General features: G+C 40.3%; 1 long non-coding RNA gene across 1 annotated transcript; it reads right to left on the bottom strand.

Annotated features, from left to right (window-relative positions):
* Positions 1 to 5,619: 5,619 nt before the first annotated feature.
* On the bottom strand, positions 5,620 to 5,832 carry LOC121643081. The gene is made up of 2 exons (XR_006011028.1): positions 5,771 to 5,832; positions 5,620 to 5,655 (listed from the first exon to the last, which is right to left on the bottom strand). It is a non-coding gene; the product is annotated as an uncharacterized LOC121643081 (long non-coding RNA).
* Positions 5,833 to 11,548: the final 5,716 nt, after the last annotated feature.

The raw sequence follows: 11,548 nt of genomic DNA, 5'->3' as shown, positions 1-11,548 counted from the left end.
TCCGATGCAAGACAGAGAGATACAGAAGATCCTTCCTTCCAGCAGCTATCAGGCTGAAGAACAAAGCCCTTAATTAATTAATGTGATTGTTTTACTAAAAAAAAAAAAAAAAAAAAAAATTACTACTACTACAATATTGAATTTCCCTTTGGGATTAATAAAGTATTTTTCATTTCATTTCATTTCATTCATTTTAATAATTTTAATGTAATTTATGATTTTATTGTGATTCTTGCTTTGTGTTGCTGTCTTTTATTATTTCTTAATATCTGTAATGTTTTTGTTTTTTGTAAAGCACTTTGAATTGTCCTGTACATGAAATGTGTTGTACAAATAAACTGTCTTCTATGCTAAACGTACATAACCTGCTGTCCAGCACTGTAAACAAAAACTGTGTGTGTGTGAGACTGTGTGTGTAGGTGTGTGTGTGTGTGTGTGTGTGTGTGTGTGTGTGTGTGTGTGTGTGTGTGTGTGTGTGTGTGTGTGTAACTGACAGTGTGTTCCCTCCCCATGCTGCTCGGCCTGGCTGAAGCTTCTCTTTCCGGGGAGGGGGGCAGAGAGGCTACCTGGTCCAGGTGCTCCTGGTTAACCTTCTTGTGCAGCTTTTCTAATGGACTTTCAGATTCGTGTTTTTTTTTTTTCTTCCACATATTGTACCACCTGCTTCTTCTACAAGACACTTTTATCTTTGACATGGTCTAATGAAAGAAATCTCAATACGTCACGGACCTTCAGGTGCCGTACGATGCAGACACCTGGCGTAAATCTGGCAGAGCAAAGTAAACAGATTTCATATCGACCCCGAGCGCTTATGTATGAAATAAATTTACAAAAAACGAAAACGAAGGACATTTTTGCTTTAATTTTAGTTAATTTTAGTTTGTTTTGTAAACACACAATACAGTTTCAGTTAGTTTTCGTTTCATCGTTAGTTTTCGTTAACTATAATAACCTTGATCTGCAGTGTCAAAACCGCCTATTTCCACCTCAAATGCCACGCACACCTAAAAAAGAGATGGCATGTCCATCTATCCATTGCCTCTACACACTTATTGCAGGGTTGGGGAATCTCAGAATGCTCAGAAACATGGAGTTATTCACACAAGCAGCCTTACATCACACACATTGTGCACAAAGAAAAGCCATCAGCAACCGAGCTTCAGCTAACAATGGAGGAGTGTGTAAGCATCATTGGCTTTCTCGATGTTTCAGCATTTTACCACACTTAACCCAGAGAACACCGAAAAATATCAGCAATGAACCAAAAGACGACCTCATCCATCATGTTGGACAGCTGAGGTTAACGAGCAGATGTACCAAAGACGTCTTCATGTAATCTTTGTTTTGTTCACCTTCAGACTCGGGTGTGTGTGTGTGTGTATGAGCTGTTTGTGCTTAAAAGTACGCTTTCTTATTTTTTTTTTATTATGAGTTTTTGTACCAGGTTAGAAGTTAAGGTTCAGTACAGACACACTAATACTTGGTACTACGTGGTATCTTTTGTCTAGATGAAAATTTGTGTCACCATGGCAACAGCAGGTGGAGATTAGAGACCTTTATTTGAGCTGGAAGGAGGGAATGAGGCCTGCTTTTGTTTTAGCACTGAGAAGTTTGCTGAGCTGATATCACTTTTACTTTGTGGACTGCTGCTTGTTGTACACGGCTGCTGCTCTGCGGCAATGAAACACACACACCAACCTCATTTTGCTTGGCTGATTGGATTCCCTCAGAGACGTATGCACTGCCGGCAAAACATCAGACAAGTCTGATCAGGTTTTGATGTGATCCAGCGATTTCAATATTTGCCCAATGAGTGCTGCTGTTTTTCTCCCCTGAATGCTGCTCAGCAAAGCGAGCTCTTGTCTCAGTTTAATTGGTTCAGAAATCAAAGCATGCACAAAGAATGGGATGAGTTGAAGGTTGGGAAGAAAAGAAGCTTTGAGGAAGACTCTGATCCTGGACTTGTAATTGTTTCAGACTTTTTGGCTGAGAAATCAGACACAAACCAAGGGAACCTCATTCACTGATGTTGTTTTGTTTTGAGAATAAGCGAGAGCAGCTGATAGGATTCTTTGGCATCTTTTGTGCTTCCTTTGTTAATTCATTCAAGCTCCTCCGGCTGAATCTCATTTTTTGGGGTCTTGAAAGCTTCTCCACCCACTGTTCATTAGTTCTACCAGCACAAAGTGGCATTAATCTGCTCTTTTTTGTGAATAATGAGGGCCTCCATAATGTTCCCACTGTAGATTACACCCATCTGTTATTCTAAATTGTGACTTCCAGCGCATTCCATGCATCATGCCTTACAGTAGAGATCAAACATGAGCATCAGTCCGTCATACAGTAGAACTCCCACATGATACCAACTGTTGTTTGGAAACCAGTTCCCATGAGGCGCTGTGAGAGTTGATGAGGCTGAACTCGGAAAAGAAAATACATTAGTGTGTCTTTCACTAACCTGAGGCTAAAGAGAGGACGTCCTGCTGTCCTTACAGGATAAGAACATCATCCAAATGCATGAAAAACAAAAGAATCAAAGTCAAGAGGTTGTGGGTCATGTTTCAAAACTAAACTGCCACATTACTGAAACATTACTGATTTCTTTTTCACCGCAGTGCAATCAAAAGATGAATGCAGGCTTGGAAATGTATGTTTAGCTTGGGGGCTACTGACTCAAACATTTATCATGATGAACTGGTTGTAAAGTTTGCACAGTCTGACTGTTTCTGCCAAAGTTTGGTATGTAAAGTTGATCTGAATCAGGTGATGAGGAAACACGTCACATCACACTGAGATCCGGACGTTTAAATTAACAATATAGCAAATTAAGAACAAGTCATCTCAAGTCACTTTTACAGATACAGTACAATTCAATTTAGTTAATTATACTCAAATTAGAACAAATCCTTTATATAACCCACATTAGTCCAGTTTATAAAAAATGCGTTCATATCAACCAGTTAATAAAATAATGACCTAGATAAGGAAACCAAGGGATCCTGTCATGGTTGCTGCTCTGCTGGGCCTCCAGCTTTTTGATCAGGCTCATTTGCTCCACCTGGAGTTCCCTGATTGCTCCCTCTTCTGCCCTACTTAAACCCTCTCCAGTCTCTGCTTCACTGCCTTACGGTCAACTGCTCTTGCCCTTGTTGAGATCCAGCCCTGCTTTATGTTTCAGATTTCCTGTCTTCGACCCTGTTACGTCTTCAATTCAAATTCAAAGCGTTTATTGTCACATGCACAGTAAGGAAACAGGTTTCCCTGTACAGTGAAATTCTTGCTTTGCCGTCCACACCGAATGCCATAAATATTCAGAGTAAGTAGAAAAGACTAATTTAAGAAGAGCATGCAGAAGAGTAAACATAAATATAAACTATAGGTAAAATATAAGTAAAGTAATCTATGTACATAATGTGCAGCGTGCTACATAAACTGTGCAACATTCAGCATTGAATGATTAATTGTGCAAAAAAAAGAACTGTCATGAGGTAGATGGTATGATACATGTGCAAATACTGAATAATAATAATAAGGTGCATTGATAATGTAAACAGTCAGTATGTGTAAATGTTACAGTCCATTGTTACAGACTCCAGTCTGCTGTTAGCTGTTAAGGAGTCTGATGGCTGAGGGAAAGAAAGAGTTTCTGAGTCTGCTAGTTCCCTATCCTGACAGACTGAGGCCTGCCAGTCAGAAAGTCTAGAAGCCAGTCACAGAGGATGGGGTGTAGTCCGAGAGAGAACAGTTTGTGGGTGAGCTTGTGAGGGATGACCGTATTGAATGCAGAGCTGTAGTCAATAAAGAGCATCCTGATGTAGGAGTCTTTATTCTCCAGGTGTGAGAGGGAGATGTGCAGTGCAGCGGGGATGGCATCTGAGGTGGACCTGTTGGGCCGGTAGGCGTACTGCAGGGGGTCCAGGGATGGGTTGACAATGCCTTAAGGAGTGTATTGACACATTACACAAACTGTGTTGACACTGTATTGACACTGTGTTGTGACCTCTGCTGTAGATTTAAAATCATTGCAGGTAAACAAAATGAAAAGATGGAAAATCTTGCATGCTGTCAACCCAACGTTAGCCTGTGAAATAATATTTCATCTTCATTCAATTGCCAGTCTTTTAATTAAAATATGACCTCATCCTTGTTAACCAAAGTGTTCAATCATATGAAATAACACACTAAAAATGGATTCATTCATACATTTTTATTGAGAATCAAAAGTTTCTGAAGTGTCTTTGCTCCAAGGCGATTTCTCCTCTTGGACACCAGTTCCCCTGCCTTAGAAAATACTCGTTCACAGGGAACAGATGAAGACGGTGTGCATAAATATTTAAGCGCCAGTTGATAAAGGTGTGGATATGTTTTATGGTTATTTTTCCAATACTGCAACGGGTCTTGTGTTCTGGGTGTGTTGCTTTCGGTCAAGTAGCGTCTTCAACTTCAACTATGGAATCTGCTGTTGTATTCGATGTCATCCGGCTCTCCTCAACTTCCATATCCAGAGGTTTCCAGAGATTGTGTCCTAAGAAATATGTTTGGAACAATTCTGTCATGTGGTAATACACTTATGATAAACCACAGAAATATACATATAAACACACAACAAATGTGTTGTCATACCTGAACTGGGTTCTGATCCATGTGAAGAGCTCGGTTCTTCTGCTGGGTCAGGCTCATGGCTCCTCATTTCAGCAGCACACTCCGACTTCAGCCTCTTAACAGCTTCCGTTGCTCTTTGTGGACTAAAGAAGCCAACTGTTTTAAACCTGGGGTCCAACAGTGTTGCCAGTGTCATCACACTGAATGATTCCATGTTGCAGATGGACTCAGTTAGCCGCCTTCTCAGATCCCAGTTCTTGAGCAGCTGGTTTTGTTAATGCTGAGGCTTGACGTTGAAGCTCAATGTGGATCATTCTCATCAGTGGAATAACCTTTGACCCCGAGACTCTTTTTTCCTCAGAGAGTTCTCTTGTGGCTTGGTCAAAAGGAGAGAGCACCCTGAGCATCTCTTCAATGACTTCAAATTCTTCAGGAGTCAGTGGAGTAATATTATTTTTTAATGTGGCCTGTGACACCCAGACTGCCTCCTTCTGCTCAGTCATTCTTTCCAGCATGTGGTAGGTGCTGTTCCATCGTGTTGGCACCTCATTTATTAATTTATGGATTGGTGTTCCCAGCTGTTGCTGCATTTGAGTGAGCTTTTCTTTGGCCGTGGTGCTTGTTCGAAAGTATGTGACAATTTGCCGTGTTTTGTTGCGTATTTCTGTTAGTGTTGTAATTTGATCACATGATTTCTTCACAATTAAATTGATGGTATGTGCAATACAAATAGTTTGCCGTATTTGTAGTATTCGAGCACATGAAATCATGTTTGGTGCTGCATCAGTGACAAGACACCTGACCTTGCTCGCTATGCCCCACTCCTCCATAAGGGTCCTTTTAACCATGGCCATGTTTTCTGCAGTGTGTTTCTGATGCACGGAATTCATGGCTGTCTTTGTCCACATAGTGGCAAGTAACAGCAAGATATGCCTCCATATTAATTGAGGTCCATATGTCAGCTGTTAAAGTAACAGCAAAGGCGCTCTGGAGGTCCTTTTCTGTTTTCTCCTTTTCCTCCTCATATTTCTGGTCCACCAAGTCCTTGACGGTCTAAAAATAACCATACAAATATTGTAATACCTTATGAATACATACATGGCTGTCTGTGCATTTATCTATCGACAGTACTCATTAATTAATTCAACCATACATTTCTTACACATACCTTCCTGCTTGGTAGAACATATGAGGGTGCAACAAGCTGCATGAGCGCCCTGAATCCCTCATTTTCTACGACGGTGAGTGGCTGACAGTCTTTGATGATCATGTTGATCACAGCCTCATCCAATGCTTGCTTGTTAGGAACTGCAAGCCAAAAAGAACTATTTGGTTTAAAGCTTGTTAGAGGACTGTGATTTCACAAATAATATTACAGTCACGCAAAGCCTTTTGTGTGTAATAAAGTATTTTTGAAAATTCAAAGTTTGTGAGAATTTCATCATACCTGGGGTACTCACAGCAGGAGTGTCTGCCAACTCTTCATTGCCATGCCGAGCTCTATAATGCCTCAACATTGATGACGTGCTCTTGTTGATGTATGACAATTCTGTTGAGCAGAGCCGACACTTCACCTGCATTAAAACAAAAAGTTAACTTACCAGAAAACAAATCAAACCTCTTACTAGAAAAGAGTAGAAACATTGAATTAAAAACTACCAGTAAACAATGCCCAAAGGAGGAAAAGATTTACCTTATTTGGCGTCAAAAAATCAAAATGATTCCAGACTTGAGACAATTTGAGACAATGGAAGCAAAGCAAATCAAACAATCCAACAGGCACCGCAACACCGCAATCTCCATCCAACAAACCCACAACATGTTGATACAGTTTGTTTCCTTATAAACACAATTTGGCGCAGCACATCCTGTATCAGTCACGTGATTTTTTGTTAAAGCGATACACGCACCAATACAGGGTTTCACACTTGTGCACTCGGCACAGTGCTGACGCACCAGTGTCGTTCGTCCCATCACTAGTTACGTCCACAGATTATTCTTGCCTGACCCACGCCAGACTATCTTGCCCCAAGTCTACCTGGATATCGAACTCTGCTTGGAATGACCACGGATTCTTGCCTGCCCTCATGACCACGTTGTTTGGATATTGGACTTATGACATGATATTTGGAGTTCTTGCAGATTCCTGAGCGCCACACCCAGATCCTCCCACCACTTCCCATCAGACTGTTCCTGTTTCCATTCACTACCACTCCTGTTCAATAAATCATTTTCTGTTAAAACCCTTACTTCTGTGTGAGGGTGAATTACCGGGTCTTCAGGGAGAACCATCACAGGATCCATCCTGAGCTGCAGAGGAGACAGTGAAGAGGAAAACTTATCAGACCCAGGAGGGAAAACCCCCATCAGAACCAGGAAGGAAAACCTCCACCAGAATCAGGAAGGAAAACCCCCATTAGAACCAGGAAGGAAAACCCCCATAAAGGAAGGAAAACCTCCACCAGAATCAGGAAGGAAAACCGCCATCAGAACCAGGAAGGAAAGCCTCCACCAGAATCAGGACCAGTAAAGAAAACCTCCATCTGAACCAAAACCAGGAAGGGCCGCATGTTCCTGGACCGGTTGGGGGTGGAGAGAACAGGAAAGGGTCAACAAGCAGTACAACCACTGAATGTTGGGGGCAGTGCTGAGCAGGATAGCTGAAAATAAAACATCAAAAGTTGGCAAAGAAATGGTTTTGAACTTTTTGCAACAGTTTTCTAAGTTCTCGGTTGTCTTAGGGAAAGGCAAGTTTATTTGTACAGAGCATTTCATGTACATCACAATTCAAAGTGCTTAACATAAAACATTAAAAGCATTACAGCAGGAAGCAATAACAAGTGTGTTAAAACCAAACTTTAAAAGAAAATAAAAACAGAAAAAATAAAATAGATCGAATGCAAGAAATAAAGTTCCAGTGTGGGGAATTAACAGTTCTGATAAAAGGCAGCAAACAGAAAAGTTTTTAGCCCTGATGAAAAACTGCTGAGTCAGCAGACCTGCAGTTTTCTGGGAGTTTGTACCACATGTGAGGAGCATAAAAGCTGAACGCTGCCTCTCCACGTTTAGATTTGACTCTGGGAACAGAAAGTAGACCTGACCCTGATGACCTGAGGAATCTGGTTGGTTCATAACAAACCAGAAGATCCTGGATGGATTCTGGTCCTAAACCATTCAGGTCTTTGTAAACTAACAGCAGGATTTTGATGACAGTTCTTTAACACATTAGCTGTAATTCTCGTGTCAACCACTGTCCCCCTCAAAGTCCGGTCCGGGTAGATCTGGTTTGGCACCCTAAATCAAAACCTTGCCTCCCCTGCTGGCAGCATCGAATTCTAGGAATAATAATTATAGCAAATCTGACATTTACATGCGTGAATCTCTGATGTCCGACTATATATTGCAGCACAAAGTAACTCGACAGCGGCCTGAAACAGCTTTGTTTTGAATCTGAGAGGAGGGAAGTGATGATTGAGCCGCGAGGACAGAAGGCAGCAACATGGAAGGAAAGAGGTGACACTAAACTACATCATATTAAGAAATAAAATGACAGCTTGGGTCTAAGATGGCCACGGTGGTATTGTTGTGAGTGGACACATTTCCCGAGACAAAACAATAGAAGATAAAACCATAATACTGACAGTAAGTGAATGTGATATGCCCTGCGGTATATTCTTGAACTAACAGAAGCTTTTTAAAGAGTGAAGTTACATAGACACAAAAAAAAAAAGAAAAAAAAAAACAGGGACGAGTGCCGACGCTGCAGTTGGAAATCCCTCTGAAACTGCACAGTCTGGAAGAAACGGCTGACAAGAGAAAGGGTTATTGATGTCCTGGCAAGGGTGGCGCCCGTCTTCCGAGTAACCTGTAGGTCGGAGTTGACATTGCACCTTCTCAGCACAGTGTGGTTTACTAGAAAATGTTCTTCCAGGAGGCAGAACATGCACATCACAGAGCCCTTATCTCCAGAGGACAGAGCAATCAGGCAGAAACTATGGCCGCTAGTCAAGAAAGCAAGAGAGGAGGGCAAAGAAGCGGCCTCCAGGAGCTCCTTTGCCCTAACTGATAGAAATAAAATCCTTTTTTTCTGATGTGAAATGAGAATTGCATTTTTCATGGTCAACTTAGATTAGCACTTTGTATGTGATGAGACCTGCCTATACCCTCTACTTGGTTTCTTTTTTCACTTTTAAAGTTCTCTAATCTTTTTGCAGGATGTTTGAGTTCAGTTGGCACATCCCATCAGTATCCAGAGCCAGAAATAAAGCCTGTATTTAATGGCATGCAATGTTTCTACTCTGGTAAACGTTTAAATATGAGTTATTCCAATTCAAACTGTCTCTACCCCCTAAAAAGCTGAATAAGGATCTTTTCAATTTTAATTTACATCATGTTGTATTTTATAGTGGTTATTTTTCACCTCTTCTTCAGTAGGTGAGTTTTCAGGTTTAATTCAATTACTGTTATAATTTAATCGTTGTTATGAGTCCTGCAAAAAGCCTCCGTGTCGTCCATTAATTTATGATAATAGCTACCTCGTCGGGCGTTATCCCTTACCTTACTTAAGCTGATGATTTATGGATCTATGTAGTAATTTTGTTTTGTTATTGTCTGATTGTTGATCATTTGTTGTTACTGCAGTCATTATGTGTTATTCTTTGTTTAATCAATACAGCTTTGTTTAAAAAAACTTGGGTCTAATAGCAGCTAAAAGTTGGGATGCAGATTTTGAGTTGACTAAGAAGAGTTTTCCCTGCGGAGAAAACTCATTTCGGCCGCTTGTACTCGCGATCTTGTTCTTTCGGTCACTACCCACAGCTCCTGACCATAGGTGAGGGAGGAACGTAGATCGACCGGTAAATCGAGAGCTTTGCCTTTTGGCTCAGCTCCTTCTTCACCACGACAGACCGATGCAGAGTTCACATCACTGCAGACGCCGCACCGATCCGCCTGTCCATCTCCCGCTCCATCCTTCCTTCACTCGTCAACAAGACCATGAGATACATGAACTCCTCCATTTGGGGCAGGACCTCATTCCAGACCCGGAGAAAGCAAGACAACATGCAGGGCTCAGACAATGAAAGAGAAAATGAGAAAATAAACTGGTGCACATCTGATCCATGGTTGGAGAACTGGCTGACTGTACACTACTCACACCAAGTTAGAGATATTCTGCTTTTTCTGTGATGTCAGAATGAAGCTAAAATCCACCATAACTTTTACAGGTGAACTTAATTTGACTTTCTCTGAAGTTCTGAATGCTGAATGCAGTGTTTACTGCAGAACATGCTGCTCACTAACAAGATGGTTAACTGCAAAAAAAAAAAAAAGAAAAGAAAAAGTGTGTCTTGTTTCACTTACAGCTTGTGTCTAAACAGTCCTCTTCATCATCCGCTTCACATTTAGACATCAGACCAAGGCCACACCATATCATGACTAGCTGTTTACGTTGTGGTTTACCCTCCACTGTTATATTTAGTTTCAGTAAATAGTTAGAGATGAAGGAATTACATGATTCAACTCAAATGTAGAAGAAGACTGATATAACATCAGTGGAGCAGCAACTTTTCACATTTTCTCTTAACTTTGCCTGAAGTTAAATACCTCTAACTTTTGGTGATTAGTGAATGTTGTTCTCATTGGTGATTGTTTAAGCTGCTAAAACGATGACGTGATACATATACAGGTATGTGTAAGAGGTGTTCAGTCCACAGCCCACAGCTTTAAAAGAATAATTCAAACTACTGAGGAAAGAACAGGGAGAACACATTCTTAATGAACAATAAAACAATATTTAGTACCTTGTTGTGGTGAAACATTTATTCCACACAATGTATTGATGCTCACCTCCGTACAGCTCGACCCATAAAGCTTCACTGGAACGTTTTTATTCCACTGGTTTTGTTTGTAATAATCCGCCTCTGATGCTGCAGAAATACTTGAGAGATATTCTTCTGTCGACCTTTTTGTTATCAAACTGTGACAAAAACATGTCTGCAATGTGTTGCCACCTCTGAAAAATTTTCAGTGTAACTGAAGTTGATTTTTTTGTTGAACAGTTTCCAGTTTTCCGCTTCCTAAATTTACAGTGAGGAAAACAAAAGCTGCAAAATGTGGAAATATTTTCAGATATCTTGGACAGATGCTTCAGCTCTACATGTTGTTTTATTTTAGAAGTTGATGAAGCTGATGTTCTGACTTTTTAAGTGCAGGCAGACATAATTTACACAGAAATGTCAGCAAAAGGTCACTGGTTCGAGTCTCGGCTGGGGTTTGAACAGTGGCCTTTCTGTGTGGCGTTTGCATCTTCTCCCCGTGTACGCGTGGGTTCTCTCCGGCTTCCTTCCACCGTCCAAAGACATGCTTGTTAGGTAGTGTTAATTTTATCAGCCATTTTTAAATTTAGTCTCAGTTTTACTCCAGTTTCAGTCGTGCTTGTTAGTTTTTATCACATTTAGTCAACCTCATCTCGTCTTTATTTAGTCAAGTTTTAGTCGACTATGAGTTGGAATAAAATAAAGACTATAAGTCGAGCATTTTAGTCTTTATTTTAGTCCAAGAAAACATCATTTTATTTGTCTAGCTTTAGTCAACAAAAACTGTCAACATTTTAGTCTAGTTTTAATCCGGACATTTTTCCCTTTTACTTTTTTTCAGCAGATAATATTGAACATTGTTAGTAATATATAACATTGTTAGTAGTTAGTAGAACATTGTTAAATGAAGTTTATCATTGTTAAACTACATTTAAAAATCCATTTGAAACTCATACTTAAAACATAACTATCCTATTTTATGCAGAAATAATTGCAGGCATTTTTATGTTTACATACATTTATTTATATTAATATTGATGCCAATTCAAATCAAATGTTCTTGTGATGGAAACCTGAAGACAAACAGAACAGCATTTTATGTCAAATAAATACACTGGGATACAAACTCC

This window comes from Melanotaenia boesemani, chromosome 7 (assembly GCF_017639745.1).
Source record: "Melanotaenia boesemani isolate fMelBoe1 chromosome 7, fMelBoe1.pri, whole genome shotgun sequence".
NCBI lineage: Eukaryota > Metazoa > Chordata > Actinopteri > Atheriniformes > Melanotaeniidae > Melanotaenia > Melanotaenia boesemani.
The sequence above is the reverse complement of the archived record's forward strand: the minus strand, read 5'-3'. Positions and strand labels throughout refer to the sequence as shown.